Below are 16946 nucleotides of genomic sequence, written 5' to 3' on the forward strand. Positions count from 1 at the left end.
GCCTTAGGCTACCAGTGGGGTCGCTAGGGCCTAAGCAGAGGCTTGGCCCTGGCGTTGGCAGGTTTGAGTTTGAGATAGGGTGCAGGCTGGTGAGCACCCTTGGCGCTTCCCTATTGGTGGGAAGAGGGACCTGCCAGGAGCGGCTGGTACTGCTTTGATGGCTGCCAGCTGCAGGGGCAGGCTGCTTTTGGGAACCACCGCATGCAAGTCCTTCCCTCACTGTTGTACGGCTGAGGAGTTTAGGAGCTTGAAAGGGGGATGACCAAATTGCCTGGCCAGCCGGTTCCACACCTTCCATGAATGGGTTGCACCCGGGGCTTCGGGGCTCACCCAGACAGGTCAAGGCGGCGGTCCAGGGTGGACCCCATGGCTTGACCTGTACCGCTTTAGGCCCTTGCCACTGTTCTGGCTTGTTCTAGTTGTATGAAGTTAATAAAGTGGCCCTTAGATCCAAACTTGGTGTCTGTCTCTTCATTCTGACTAGGGTGGCAACTCTGTCGACACGATTTACCTGGATTTCAGCAAAGCTTTTGATAAGGTTCCCCATGACATTCTAATAGGTAAACTAGAAGACTGTGAACTGGACTATAGGACAGTTCGGTGGATAGGGAACTGGTTGGAGAACTGCATCCAAAGAGTAGTAGTCAACGGCATTTCATCAGATTGGAGGGTGGTGCCCAGTGGGGTGCCACAGGTCTTGGTTTTGGGCCCTGTACTTTTAAATATTTTTATCAATAATCTGGATGAAGAGGCAAATGGGCTACTCATCAGATTCACTGATAATACCAAAGTGGGAGGAGTGGCAAACACCCAAGAAGACAGAATTAAAATTCAACAAGACATGAATACTCTGGAGAAGTGAGCAATAAAACGGGATGCAATTCAACATACATACATAAGTGCACAGTATTACATCTGGGCCATGAAAATGTGAAGCACAAATACTGGTTGGGGGATACACTTCTGGGTAGTAGTGTATGTGAAAGAGATCTTGGGGTAAAAGTGGACTGTAAATTAAATATAAGTAGTCAGTGTGATGCGGTGGCAAAAAAACCCCTCAGTCTTGGGTTGTATCAAAAGCACCATTGCATCAAAATCACAGGAGGTCATAGTCCCTGTCTATACTGCCCTGGTCAGGCTGAACCTGGACTACTGTGTGCAGTTCTGGAGGCTGCACTTCAAAAGGATGTGGACGAAATTGAGGGTGCAGAAGAGAATGACAAGGATGATCAGGGGTCTTGAGACTGAGCCCTATGAGGAAAGGCTGAGGGCCTTGGAAATGTTTAGTTAGGAGAAGAGGAGATTGAGGGGGGACATGATTGCTCTCTAAATATTTGGAAGGCTGTCATTTGGAGGAGGGCAAGGAGCTGTTCCAGTTGGCAGCAGAGGATAAGACCCAAAGCAACAGGCTTAAATTACATGCAGAAAGGTACCGGCTGGATATTAGGGAAAACTTTCAAGGTCAGGATATTTCAAAGGTGGAATCAGCTGCCAAGGGAGGTGGGTGAGCTCCCTTTCACTGGCAGTTTTCAAGAAGAGGTTGGATGAATATTTGTCAGAGATGTTTTAGGCTCATCTTGCATTGGGCAGGGGGTTGGACTTGAAGGTCTGTATGGCCCCTTCCAACTCTGTGATTCTATGACATGACATCACTTCCATGTTTTCCTGGAAATGAAGTCATGCTGATGGCGACCCCTGCCATATCCCCATTTAGATTCAGTCTCCTACTGGTTGCCAGGTAACTCTATCTAGACCCTGGAGAGCAGCAAGAATTGCTCTATTGATAAGGCAAAGGCTGAGAGCTAGGCTCCTGTGTTTATATCAGGTCTAGCCAGTCCAGAACCACCATACTGTCTGCCAATCACAGGAATTCATATTGCACATCCTTATTCCCTTCTGTACTTAAAGAGGGATTTGAGCCTCTGAGTCTCAAGTAACTCTCATTGAACTAAATGGGGGCTTTAACTTTAGCTAGACTGATTTCTGTTATCATTTACTATTATAACACCAAAGCACTTTAGGAAGAAACAGACTAGATCCAGTAGGGATGCAATAGTTCAGCCATCTAACTTTGCAGCTGTTGTGCTCTCAGTAATAACTGACACACAGCCTTGGAGATTACATGTTTTCCTTGAAATTAAGGTCAGGATTCACATTAAGGTTAAGCCCTGCTCTTTTAGAAGAAGTGTGATGGGATCTTTTAACTTCTACCTGAACAGCCACCAGAGGCAAGCAGAAAAGACCTTGGTGTGTAACGTATTTGCTGAAAGGCAGTGTGCAATTATTAATAATGCACAGGATGAGAATGCAGCCTCTTTGTGGGTAAGACCTAGGGCAACGTAGTCACTGACTGTTTGAAATGTAGAGGTGCAGAAGTGAGCAGCGATGCTCCTAAGCCTGGCAAATTAGCCAAAGGCATGACTATACTCACATGAAAGTCACTTTCAGTTTTGATGTCCCATGTGTATTTCTCAGGTCATGGTTTTAGTCTGAGGCAACTTGCATAAGACTTAAGGGACTTGGCAGAACCTTCATTAATGTAACCATAAGGGATAATCAAACCACAACTGCCATGTGGGATTCTAGCTCCTACCTTTTATTGCTGTGTGAATGCTTCAGTATTTATGTGAGTAAATACTCTCCATTTACAGAGACAACAAACCCGTAAATACTAGTGCTGGAAGGCAGCAGCAGGAGAGGGCCTCAGCCTCTATGACCTGGTTGTTAGGCCTCCCAGAGCAACTGGTTGCCCACTGTGTGAAACAGTACACTGGTGCAGATAGACCCCCTAGTCTGATCTAGCAGGTTTTACTTATGAATTGTTTATTAAATTTTGGGTTATTTCTGTTTTGCATTCTGACCTTTGACAAACTACACTGACTACATATCTAGCCTCTGTTTACTGAATCCATCTGAGAATCCTATCTGGAAACCTGTGGGCCTGTTAGGGAGGAGCTAGAGCATGAGGCAGCTTTCTCCTACTGCCACCAGTCGGAAGAATTTCAAGGGCATCATGACACTAGGCAGAATACAATATCAGACTTGGAGTGGGGTGAGAGGACTGCAGAATGAGAGTGGTTAAAGGGTTATATAATTATATTTCTAAGCTTATGGTATTTTGGGGGGCCAACTCTCAAAGAAATCGAGCACTGCTTTCTAAAATATAATGCTGTGATCTGATACAAGTTAATACAGAAAAGTTTAGTTTTAATTTTTTGCCTTTATAAATATATATCTTTATTGATAAACATACTGTGTTTTATGGTATTTGGCACACTATACAGAGAGAAACCCAGATTTGGCATCAAGCTTCATCTCCCATCTCTCGGTTTCATTCCTTCTGGTCTCATGACTAGACATGGACATGAACAGAAAGAGACGAACATGGTGTTCATTGTTTGTTGCCATCCACGAACAATGAACACTGACAAGCATGACCTGTTCATGAACATGTTCATTGTTTGTTGTTCATGGGGGCCAGCAGGCCCTCCTCCAGCCATCAAGATCCCTACCACACCACTCCCAGAAACCCTACCTGAGCAGGCAGCAGGAAATGTACCAATAATAAATAATAGCTTGGCTTCATAGCCTGGCAGCAGCCCTGGAACCTGAAGGGGTAGATCTCTACTGCACCACTCCCAGAAACTTTACCTGAGCAGGCACCAGGAAAGGTACCAATAATAAATAATAGCTTGGCCCAGAGCCTGGCAGCAGCCCTGGAACTTGAAAAGATAGATCCCTATCCCACCACATACAAAGAAAATTCAAGCTCCAATGCACTCTCCCTGTCTCTCTCTCAAAATGCCAACAGCAACTGTCTCTCTCTCACTGTCAGCAAAACCAGAGCTGGGAGCCCCCTCCCCCCTGCTCTTTGCTTCTTTGTAACAAATTTGGAGCTTCACACTTGAAAGGAAGATCTGCCTATCAAGCTAAATTGGGCTTAGATTGGAGTTTCCAGGGCAACAGCAGGAGTTCAGACAGAGTTCAGGCAGTTCCTGCCTCCGGTTGCCAAGGGAATTGATTGCAGGTGCCAGATTGTCTGACTTGATGAACAGCAATGAACGAGGCTTGCAACAACCACCTGTTTGTTTAGAATGGGGCCTCATGAACAGCCTGTTTGCAAACAGCTGATTGTGCTGTTCGTGGCTTTTTAAAGTTCATATTGCTGTTCGTGCCCATCTCTACTCATGACCCACATATGATCACTTGGGTCCCCTGACTCACAGTTTGAAAATCACTTTGGTACAGTTTAAAAGATAAGGACCAGGACTTTGATTTATCCTGAAAGCAAATTAGAAGTTAGTACTTCCTGCACCCTAGCTGTCAAAAAGCAAGACGAAAAATTCTGCACCAGCTGAATATTTGAGACTGTGTTCATAGACTGCCCTGTGGAGAATACATTGAAGTAATCTTAGCAGGAGTTTTACTAATGCATGAATAACAGTGGCAAGATCCATTCTAAGAGGGATGGGGTCTGAAAAGAGCACTCTGAGCTACTTCTACCACCAGGAGTCCAGCTGCACTCCCAAGCTTCTTAAGAGAGTGTTACCCCCATCGAGGACAGGCAATGTTCTTTTAAACTTCTCCTCTCTTTGTTTTTAAATCTATCCTTTCCTTCACTCTCATGATCTTTCTTTTATCTCTTCCTCTCCACTTTTCTCTATGTTCTCTCTAATGTTCTTCTTGCAGTCTTCTGTGCATTTTCAGCACCAGTACCAATTTTTGTTATCTTTGCTTTTATACCAGTGGGATGCCTCCTCCCAAAAGTCTCTGAGCCCCCACGTTACTTTACTTTGCTTTTTAAAATGTGTGTATTATTTTCTCAGACCTTTCCTGGATATCTTCCTTCTCCTCTACATCCCTTTTTGTTCATATGGTATTTTTCTGTTTTTGAAGACTATCAGCCTGCAGACTGGGGCAGTGTCCATGCCTGTTGTTCTGTGCTGCCTAGTTTTTACAGGAATAACAATATATACCCATCCACACAACTGCATCATGCACAAACACTGAATTAAAACAAGGTTTCTATGCATTTGGGGGGGGGGGGGAACCTTGATTTCTTCAAAATATACCTCCATCATGATTTTTCATATCCTATTTATGAATGCTTGTGAAATTCTTTCTGAGGGATGATTAGGAGGAGTTAAAAGTTTAAAAAGTTAGAAGTTAGGAGAACTGAAACAGATGTCAATACAGAATTTTAAGGACGGGATACAGGGAAGCTAATTCTGAAGGTAGTTTAAATTTCCCCCAGTGGTCTTTCTATTGTAGCCTGCCTCGACTGTTGAAAGAAGCCTTGAGGTTTCCTGGTTCCTTGGGAGGCTGCTTGTCGGGGAATTCCTTAATAGTTCTCAATTTGCAAGGATGATTAGGATATCACGGAATATTGATGGGGTGGGGTGGGGGAGCAAAGGCAGGCTGATGCCCCTTTACAAAATATGGGATTCCTTATTTCCTCCCTACTTTCAGATCAGGGCAATTGGAAGGTTTCATTTGCCTTCAGTGATATTGTCGTATAACTGAGTTTGATTACTATCTGGCACTTTCATACCATGTGATTGCTGATTGGCTGGAATCATGCTGTGAAGAACCCCTTTCAAGGGAGGAAGGAATGATGTCACAGTCTTAAAGGGCCAGGAAATGATGAAGCTTTTGTCCATAACCCCCTTTGTCCCTCAGAAATAGCAACTTTTACAGAAAGATTAAATCTCAGCTGTATCTAAAACAAGAGGGGGTGACAAGTCATTACATTGATTGCTCTCAAGACACAAATAATAACCTGATATCAATTAGTGCTTGAATTTTTACATAGGATTTCTGTTTTCTAAGATAGGAAGTCATCAGTTTAATGTCCAGGAAATTATCAACATTTTAAAGTTATTTTTAGAATGTCATGGAAAAAGAAAGTGCTCTTGGCACAGTATCAGTGCTGAGCTTCTGAAAAGCCCACAGACAGCCTTATGGTACTAGGAGTATCAATGCATTATCAGATCCTTTGCCATAGGTCTTGGCTCCATAACTCTCTGGATTGCTTGAAAGCTTTTTCATCTAGATTTATGTATGTGTTAGAACCGCTTCACACAGACGTGCGCACCACTTGATTTCTCTGCATTTGCTGATTATGCTTACATGTTCATCGAGATGTTTGGAACAACAAAGAATGTTTTCGTTGCATGAATGAGCTGATAAAACTTTCTCATAAAACCAAATGCAATGCTGTTTTCCATTAAGTCAATTCATAGATTCAGCGGCTGGTAATCATAGATAGTGAAAGCAAGTATATGCTTCTTGAACTAGGCCAGGATAAAGCAACTTCTGGCACATGCACTGAACTCCAGCATGCCAGTCCATTTTGCTCAGCATGCAGTGCTGGGTCTCAGGTGAACAACTGAGGTTATGCCCAGCATCACCTCCTGGGTTTGCAGAGCTGCCATCTGGATCTGAGAAGAGTTCTTGAGGCTCTAACAGCACTTTGGGAGCTTTGTTTGCTCCCTCTGTTTCTGGCCAAGTACAACCTTTGTATCTTGTCCCTGCTTTAGTTTGTCATCACCTCAACATCTTCACAAGCTGATGTCACTTTTGGGGGCACTCAGGCCCAAAAGGTTGTTTATAGTGAATTCGGCTTTGGTGACTGGCAGGTGAATATCTGAACTGATTCCACTGGAAAGTATTGAGTTTGAGGTTGTAAGAACATTTGTCCATGGTTTGAGATACATATGTATCATGCAGTTGATCAGGATGCAGCATTAGAAGCTGAATTTGCAAATGTAAACAAACCCCATATTTGTTTTTTTAAATATTGTTAATCACCTGAGCCCTTTGATGATCTGACTCATCCAACTCATCTGGATGACCAAACAATGCTTGAATTAAATTTGATATACATAAATTTGAGAGTCATATATAAGATGTTAAGTGATGTCCCACCTACCCACCCACCCACTTTAAATCCATTAGAGCAGCATAACAAAATGTAGGGAAATAAGTGGTTGCACATGTCATAAAATTTTAATTAGCCTTTTGGCAGTTCAAGTATGTTTCAGAGCCTAAATGGTTGCATTCAAAAGCACTAGCTTTGTAAACTCTGGCAGCATCCATTGATTGTTTGATAGCAGATGGCAGCCACCCAGTTGTGAAAGAGGATGTACGTGGGATATTAACCTGCCAAGGGCTTCCGTTCCAATTAAAAGTCTAATTTTAAAAGTCCCAGATGTTTTTGTGGGATTTGGGTTGATGCCATTGTCTGGAATTGGATGATGTTCCATTCCTCATCTCCCTATCCCACTCATTACCAGGAGGGCCCCATGTGGAGGCTCCTTCCGGAGTCCAGTATGCCATCCAAGAAACCCAGAAATGATGACACTAGTCCCTGACCCAGCCGGCTGGTGGAGATGCACCTGATGAGCATGGCAGGTCAGCATTCATCCCTGACAGTTATCTGGCTGACAGAGACATGCCCAGAAGTGCCAGCTTCCCCTCAGCAGGCTGGTGAAGGCATGCCCACAGGATATGGAAGTGCAGATTCCCTTCTCAAGGCTGAAAGGGCCATCAGGGTCCCAGCCCCAGAGAGGGTTGATGTCCCAAGGGGCCAAGCAGGGAAGTGGCAGCCTGGAGGCTGGAGTGCTGTGAGGGGCAGCAGGGGCAGAGCATGGAAGCTTGGAAAAGGCGTGTTGGCCCAGGAGAAAAAAGGTGGCGCTAAGGAGGTGGTGGTTAAGGCTGCTTCCTGCACCCAAGCAAGCATTAAGAGAGAACATGAAGGGTTGTATAGTAGCTAGAGTGATCTAGCCACTATACTAGGATCTGAACCACCCAGGTTCAATTCCCTGCTCTGCCATGGAAGCTTGCTGGGTGACCTTGGGCCAGTCACACACACCCAGCCTAACCTATGGCACAGGGTTTGTTGTGAGGGAAAAAATGGAGGAGAGGAGAATGATATAAGCTGCTTTGGGGCCCCTTTTGGAGACAAGGGCGGGGTATGAATGAATTAAAAAGGCAGCAAACCTCTGAATAATATCAGTGCTAGAAGGCAGAATTGAGAAGGCCTTTGCCCCTCTGTCCTGTTTCTTGGCCATCCAGGACAACTGGTTGCCACTATTCTGATCCAGCAGGACTTTACTTATGTACTCTTTGTAGGAAGTTCAATAGACCACTTATTTGATTCCCTGAACCTCCTGCTAGCAGTACTGTATCCTTTCTTATCTAAAATGGGCCATGTCTGTGGTGGTTCAGCCTGTTCTAAATGGGGTTCTAGTACACTTTAAAGAGTAGGCTTGCAACTTAAGGATGCTGTTAGATCTATCTCTCACTATGGAGGCACAGGTTACCTTCATGGGATAAATCTGACTTGTACTAATTTAGGCAGCTGTATCACTTGCCATCTCAACTGGACAAGGATAGCCTTACTGCAGTGATTAAAGTTCTGGTAACATCCCAACTTGATTGTTGTCAGTTTGGTGTTTGGTGTAGGGGTTATGAGTGGCAGGACTCTAATCTGGAGAACTGGGTTTGATTCCCCACTCCTCCGCTTGAAGCCCGCTGGGTGGCCTTGGGTCAGTCACAGATTCTTAGAGCTCTCTTAGCCCCACCCCTCACAATGTGATTATTGTGAGACTAATGACACGCTTTGTAAACTGCTCTGATTGGGCATTAAGTTGTCCTGAATGACGGTATATAAATCAAATGTTGTTGTTATTATTATTTCATGTGATGCTGCTTTTGAAGACTGTGGAAAAAATGTCAATGCACTCAGAATATAATAACCTAGTTGTCATCTAAGGGCCAAGCTACACATGATGAAAGACACTTGCCTGGCAAGTGGATTGAGTGGAGGGCAAGTGAATAGGGAGAAATACACTTGCCATTCAAGTGTCATTTGTCACTTGTAGCTTGGCCCTAAGACCTGTTGCACTAGCTTTCCTTTGCTTCCTATGCATTGCTGGTCACAATTCCAAGTGTAGACTTTGACTGCACAGCATGGGACTGCGCAGCTTGGGATTTAGGGTAATTGAAGGACGTCGTGCATAATAAATTATCCATGCTTTGAAGCCTCCTTTTGAGGTTCTGTTGCTATGAGCATCCACACCTTCTTTTAGGCTGGTGGTAACCAGATATCTTGGTTGTGGAACACCTTCAGCAGGGACACTTGCTTGCTACTAACTTTATCTTCTTTAGGGATTGGTTGAGAGTTCTTTTTGTTCTGCAGAATATGTGGTTGATGATTAGTTCAATGTTCCTTGTTTGTTTTGAAGGATATCAAAGAGGAAATTGACTGTGATACAAACCGAGTGTGGAAACTGTTTATGTATAGTACCTTTGAAATTATTGTATAACTGCAAGCTGCTACAATAAAGCTTTACAGGAGGCTATTAGGAATATATTAGGAATTGATTCTCTTAATAAGAGAGAGCTTAAGTGAGGGGAACAGATTTTCATTGCTTCTAAATGAAAGCAACCAGACTACCACTGGCTTAAAGCTGTTCTAAAAGCTATTGCTGGGTCTACTTAGGCAATTGTGAGCAAAATTCTGTCCTAAAGCATCTTGTGGAAGGAACTGCTACAGCAATTTTTTTTCATTAAATAATAAATGCTGTTGTACTCGGCAAAGAAGGGTACTGTACTTCTCTTTTTAAAGAATCCTACTTCCAGTTCATCTTGTGAAGGGACAAAAAATGGGTTTAACTCATGAAATCACAGATTTTAACAAGCTGCTCAGAAATCAAGCCAGTATGGAAGAAAGGCATTACAGTAATTATTTCATGGGTCTATCCAGATCAGCTGTTACCTTGGCGGAAAGATTGTGGCTGCAGCCGAGTATCTGATGATTTGCTCCCATTCTGGTTTCAGATGTTGATCATAAGGAAGTAGCAGCCCTGCTGAAGATACCTTGAAATTGAAATAGAAACTTAGGATAGTGACCCCACATCTGAAACTAAAAATATTTTTTAAGACTCTTTGAGTGAAGTTGAAAAAGAGGCAGGCGGGTTGCTCTCAGCTTCCAAAGGAAATGGATTAGGAATGAAAGGCTAAAGGAAAATGTGCGTCTGTGGGATCCCAATGGTATGGAATGGGCTGCTGCAGGAAAGCTTGGACTATCTCATCCTTAGCTCACTTGTGTAAGGCTTACAAGATTGTTTCGTTTCTGAGAATATTTGGACGAGGCCTTAGAATGTTTTTGTTCTCAGAGCCCTATCATGCCAGCTTTTAATATTTATTTATTTAATACTATTTATTTTATGCTACATTTCTCACTGCGACTCAAAGCAAACCACGTAGGTCAATGCAATCAATGGCTGGGATATTCAAGAAACAATCTATAAAGAATACAAAAGGGTAAAGATTGAAAAAAATTAAAAAGAAGCAGAAATCTGATACAGAGCTGAAAACAATGTTGAAATCAAAAACATAGACAAGTTGGCATCAAAACAAGTTGACATGAAATATTACATGAAATGAAACTATCTAGTAGGAGCATACTTAAAGCAACAGACAGTACTATAGTCTACAGTCCCATTCCTTGAGGATAGTTAGGTGGGTAGCTATGTTGGTTTGCAGTAGAACACCTGGATTTTAGTCCAGTGGTACCTTAGAGACCAACAAGATTTTCAGACTGCTCATCTCTCGGAACCATTTCCTTACAACAAAGTCCTCCTGAATAATTAAGTTATTAATTGTTTGTGGAAAGCCAGGAGAGTGGAATCTTCAGGCAGGCCTCTCTAGAAGGTGGAGGCCACCACAGAGAATGCAGGTGTTGATTTTGTCCATGTGGAGGGTAGTTCCTGCAGAAGACCCTGTTCAGATGAGGAAAACTGCCATAGCAGGGCATAGGAAGAGAGGCAGTCTTGTACCTATGAGGGACAGAGGCCATGAAGGGCTTTGTATATAATAGCCAAAACCTTGAATTGAGCCCAGTAACTGATAGAAGGCCAATGGAGGTTGACATTGTCAATGTAGTGGGGGGCATCTTCCAGGCTAGTTTGACTAAGTTTGGAGAAGGCCATTTTTGCAGCTGCCTTAACTTCCTTTTCTAGCAGTAGTGCTGGATCCAGTATAAAACCCTAGGCTCTGAACCAAGTCTGCAAGTGTCAACTGAGCCCTATTGAAAGCAGGCAGCACAGTGTCCTTCAGGATCTCTGCCTTCCCAGCCATCAGTTCTTCTGTCTTGTCTGGTAGATCAAGATGGGTAGCCATGTTAGTCTGTCTGTAGCAGCAGAAAAAAGCAAACGCCCAGTAGCGCCTGAAGAAGTGAACTGTGAGACTCACAAAAGCTCATACCCTTCCACAAATTTTGTTACTCATAGGTGCTACCGGACTCTTGCTCTTTTCTACTCTTCTTTTTTCTCTACTCGTCTCTTTTCTTCTCTTTTCTAGTCTGGGTTCAGTTTCAATTTTTTCACTTTCAGCTGTCAGGCAGTGGCCTAAGGCTTCTACTACATCACTCAGGGATTTGGGTAGTAAGATATAGATCTGGGTGTCATCCACAGATGGATGACATTATATTTGATTGGTGAGCTGTTATTTATTAGGTCTGCTTTAATATACAATGCTGATCCTAATGATCCTAATGAGATATTATGCATTAAATATATTCATTAATCTTTTGAGGACCACATTTAGAGGTAATATGGCCCCTTCCCGGCATGCAGCTACGCTGCTAAAGCTGGGGGCCATTAGTTGCTGTCCTGGAAGGAGGGAGGCAGCACCACCCCTTCCTTTCAATCCAGGGTTTGGCTGGGAGGGCGGAGACAAGGGCCTTAGGAGGCTGCTCTGCCCTGCCGTTGGGAAGAGTTGCTTGGCCCAGGCTCCTCACCCTGTATTGGTACAGGATTAGCTGGCTGCTGTTATGAGAGCCAGGTAGGAATTTTTTACCCTCTTTCCAATTTGGCATGGGAATGAGGGGTTTTTTGCCTACCTTGTACCGATTTCAGGGATTGAGGTCATTGGCTAAGGGTGGTGCAGGTTAGCAGTGTCATTGGCAGGCTTGAGTTTGATATAGGGTGCAGGCTGGTGAGCACCCTTGGCGCTTCCCTATTGGTGGGAAGAGGCCTGCCTGAACGGCTGGTACTACTTTGATGGCTGCCAGCTGCAGGGACAGGCTGCCTTCGGGAACCCCTGCGTGCAAGTCCTTCCCTCACTGCTGTATGGCTGAGGTGTTCAGGAGCTTGAAAGGGGGTGACCAAATTGCCTGGCCGGCCGGGTCCACACCATCCATGGATAGGTCGCACCCGGGGCTTTGGGGCTCGCCCAGACAGGTCAAGGCGGCGGTCCAAGGTGGACCCCGTGGCTTGACCTGCACCGCTTTAGGCCCTTGCCACTGTTCTGGCTTGTTCTAGTTGTATGAAGTTAATAAAGTGGCCCTTATATCCAAACTTGGTGTCTGTCTCTTCATTCCGACTAGGATGGCAAAAGGCAATATCACAGTTTTAAAAATAAATCTGTCTTGATGTGTAGTCTTCCTTAAAGAAGAATATTAATGTTCAAAGTGCATTGGGAAATTTGGACACCAGTAACTGCCAGGCAAGTTTTAATCCCAGTAATTAAGCATAAGAAATGCATGGCCCTCTCAAACCAATCAATCATACATACGTTTATTCAAAAGCAAGTACCTCTGGGTTCAGTAGTAGTTACTCCGATGTAGTTCTGCATAGGGTTAAAACTTTTAATATGGGATTTGGCAGTTCTAATATTCACTGCTTACTGTCTAATATTTTGTCAATGTGAGTTTAATGATTATTTTTTAAAGGCTTGGGTGGGGGCTTGCTAGTCTTTTGAAGTGTAAATGTTTTTAATACACACAATATTCAATGACACTAATTGTGATGCAGCATGTTAATATTAACTGTTTAAAAAGTAGTATTCTAAATAGCTATGAAAATATCAATGAAGTGTTTTACTAGATATGCATATTATCTATTAATATTTATAATTAAGATGCATGATCTTTGCTGTTTCCTTGTCGCCCTGTAAACTCTTGCTTGTCATGTTCTATTGCCTAATTATGGGAAAAGGCTATATGATTTCAAGTTGTGCTGATTAAAGCAATTAGAATGGAATCCTAACCAGATGTTTCTGGAGAACAAATGCAAACCTATACATGGCTCTGAAAATTGGGCTTCATAAGCAGTTAATGTTTTTGTTCTTTCAAACAGCATGCCAATTATTATTTTTTATACAAGAAAATGCGGAGAAAATCTATCCAGCACTTATTACATTAGCAGGCTGCAAATTATTTTTCCAACTTCATAATGGTTATTTAAAATGGTATCATTCTTAAGCTGTGTCAAATACATGGTAAATAATTATGAATAATGTGTTTTCCCTTACCTAAACTAGTATTTCTGAGACTTCAGTTATTTCTGATTCACCACAGCATAAGACTTAAGAAAGATCTAATGACTATTTCCTAACAAGGGTGATATAATATTGTGATGTCCTATGCAACCATTTCCAGGGCTTTTTTGCTGTCTTCTGTCATGGTGGTATGCTTAGTTCCCACTCATTCTGTCCAGTGGGAAGTGAGACTAAAACTTGTCATTGTTAGGCAGCAGAAAAATGAGTTGTTCCCTTTCTACAGTCTTCAGTTCCAAATTGAGGCTGAACATGTAGTAGTGGCTACAGAAACTCTCCAAAGCAGCAAACAATAATGTCTGGTTTAGAAAATAAATTAATGGCATATCTGCTCTCAAAAGAATAACTGTGGTCTGATTTAAACATGATGCTGGCAGGTGAAAACAAAAACAAAAAACCACCCCACCATGCACTTCCTTGTTTAAACTATGCTGCAGCTTGTTTAAACTATTGCTGCTACTCATGAAGCATGATATCTGTGCAATGGCCATACAAGGCATGGATCTCTGGTGCACTAAAGTTGCACAGGAAGCAAATGAGACTTTTATAGGGATACCAGTCAGGATGGAGCACTAGGGCAGTGGAGACTGGGGAAAATGATGTCATGGTGTTAGCAATGCTCTAGGAATATCTCTCTCTCTCTCTCTCTCTCTCTCTCTCTCTCTCTCTCTCTCTCTCTCATCTTTTCCCTGTGCAAACACTGTGAAGTGTGTTCTCAGAATACTTCCAGGTGAGTATGATAAAGTGATGTCATGCTGTTGTGCATTGTGCTTTCCCCCTCATTGTTGTTCCTGCTGCCATTGAGCAGGTGAAGATCAGTGCATGGGCTCCAGAGGTTGACTAGTAAGGCTAGAGTCATAAAAATCATATGGGTAAGATCATCTTACCCACCAGCATCTTGTTTAAACCAGCCCCCAGTGTTTAGCTATTTCCTCTTCCTTCATTTGTGTAATAGAACTTAAACCATGATCTAAGAATGTTCTGCATATCTCCACCCCAGCTCCATACGACTGACTTCAGGTAGGATAAAAAAGTGATGTAATATCAGAGCATGTGCTGTTGCTTTTAGATGTTATGAAGGGGGAACCATTTCATAGGCACTGGAGCATTTGGAGCGACATCTAGTTAAGCAGTGTGAAAGAATGTCTTGTGTTCTTTGGTTCAATTTGAAATCTTAAGGTTTGTGTAGGTTCTTTTAATCTGGTAGATGAAATTTCAGCTGTAGACATATTTGACTTGTAAATTTTGAAAGGAAAAAATAGGCATCGGTAATTATGCCTGTTGTTCAGGATTTGGGGATTAAATGTTCATTATTTATAAGTAAGCGTTTTAATTTAATGTGTTTACAGTCCATCGCTGTAAATTAGGAAATAGATCAGAGCTGCAGGTGACATTCCATAGTTTGGAAATATTGGGTTTAAAGGGAAGCACCTGGAATCAGTTTTGGATCTTTATCATTCTTTTTTTTCCCTCTCAAAGGATTAAACTGTTAATTATGTGACATTTGACACAATCTACACTTCAGGAGACATTATCATAATTGGGAAAAGTGTTATATGATAAAAACAACAGGTATAAAATTGAACTGAACTGAACAAGTGTAAAATGGCTTTCTGAAATTTGGTGGAGCAGATTAATGTGGATTTTGGGGAGAAAAACCTAAAAGAATGAAGCAGGAGTTCATAAGAACTAAAGAACCACAAAAGAACTGACAATGTATACATTCATGATTCCTAATCTAGTTTGGTTCCAAGGGAGGAGCTTGGCTGCAAGGCAATCCTAAACAGAGTTATACACTTTTATGTCCATTGACTTCAATGGATTTAGAAAGGTGTAATTCTTTTAGGATTACACTGCTGAGCATCTAATGTGATATCCATGACTGGAGAGGGCTAGAGATGGACAACCCTTACTCCCAATTTCTTCAACAAGGAATGGAATCAAACCATAATCTCCTTCCAGGCTTACCAGCAGCATAACTTCCAGTGACACCATTGCCAAAGGGTGAGGATTAGCCCCACTTTCCCTTCCTCCCCCACATTTGGGATGAGTCATCTTCAGAGAAACCCTCGTCTCTGGCTAGATCACTATTTTTGTACACCAAGTAATTGAGGTTATAAATGATTCAGTGAGCCTATGTACTAGCTACGCAGGTCAACACAAACATCTTTGCTTTTTGAAAGAATATTTAACTTGTGTTAACATTGCTATATCTATTTAAGCAAGCAACACACTTTATTTTATTTTGCAAATTAATCTTCAGTATATCCCAGAGTGGACTTTGCACTTTTTAATATATCTTTCTCCCCAACATTTGAAATCTGAAATGGCATTCCTAGTAATTTCTATGTCTTACTCCTACTCCAGGTGGAAGGGCAGTAATTGAATTGTGGCAGGGCATGGCTTTTACCCTATACCTACTTTCATTTTGTGGGATGTGTTACCACAGGTTTTGCACTATTTATGAAATGAAATAGAGTCTACATTGCTTTCTGCTGTATGTGGAGCATCCCAAACTGATCATGATTCATCGCCACATAAGAACAGCACTAAAGAATGGTAGTAAAGTGTAGAGTCTTGCAGGAGAAAGCTGGTCTGTCTGAGGCATCCTTGAGGAAAGTGAAACATAGCTCAGGGATCAGACACATGGTAGAAAGAAGCAGAGATCTAACTGTGGGAGCTGTCGGACTTTCTTCTAGGGTACTGCCCTGCTAGGCAGTGTGTCTCCAGTCAATAATACTTGTTTAGCAAAAGATGTTACTTTTCATTTCATTGTATTTGTAGGGGTTTTTTTGCCTCCAACAATTAAGTAACAGCTGCAAATAAATTACAATACTACATATCAAATGCACAACACAAGGAAGGTCCTGGATTTCATTTCTTGGTTGTTGCTGTTGAGCAGGAAAAAGAATTCTCTTGTTGCAACACATTTTTGGGCTTACTATATACACAATGATTGAGGCATGGAAGAAATTGTCCATACCAATGATTTCCCTCCCCTGAAAACAAACGAATAAATAAATCCACTTTTGGAGAACAATTTTCATAACATTTCTACTGAGGAACGTTTGTGTGCTGTACAGAATTCTGTGGTGCATTCTTAGGACTACCATTGGTTAACACGCAGGGCTGCCTTGACCCAGGTTGTGCCTCATTATTACATGGTTTAAACTGAGTGTGCATCTTTAAACACACCCAGCATTCCCTTTTGCGCATTTAAAAAAAATGGTAGTGAAACCTGAACTTTGAGAAAAATATTCATTTGATCCTATAATTGAGGAATTGCTGATAATATTCCAAAGAATTCCAGAGCTTCCAAAAACACAGAACGGAAGCCATCAACAGTCTTGTAAATTACAGTCACATTACTAGCAGGTCTTGTCATGTGACTTCCTCCACTTTGCTTTAACAGAGAACATTGTTGAGTGCTGTTGAGGGGCAGGAGCAGGAACCTATGAAGCACTTCACTTTCTTCATTTAGTTTCATAATATGCAGTGCAAAGCATCTCATTGAGTCATGCAGCCCAGAAGCCAAGGAAACAAGGGGTTTGAAGCAAGAGAACCACTTAAAAGAGTGTTAGATGCCCTCTAGCAAATTCACC

This window comes from Eublepharis macularius, chromosome 5 (assembly GCF_028583425.1).
Source record: "Eublepharis macularius isolate TG4126 chromosome 5, MPM_Emac_v1.0, whole genome shotgun sequence".
NCBI classification, from domain to species: domain Eukaryota; kingdom Metazoa; phylum Chordata; class Lepidosauria; order Squamata; family Eublepharidae; genus Eublepharis; species Eublepharis macularius.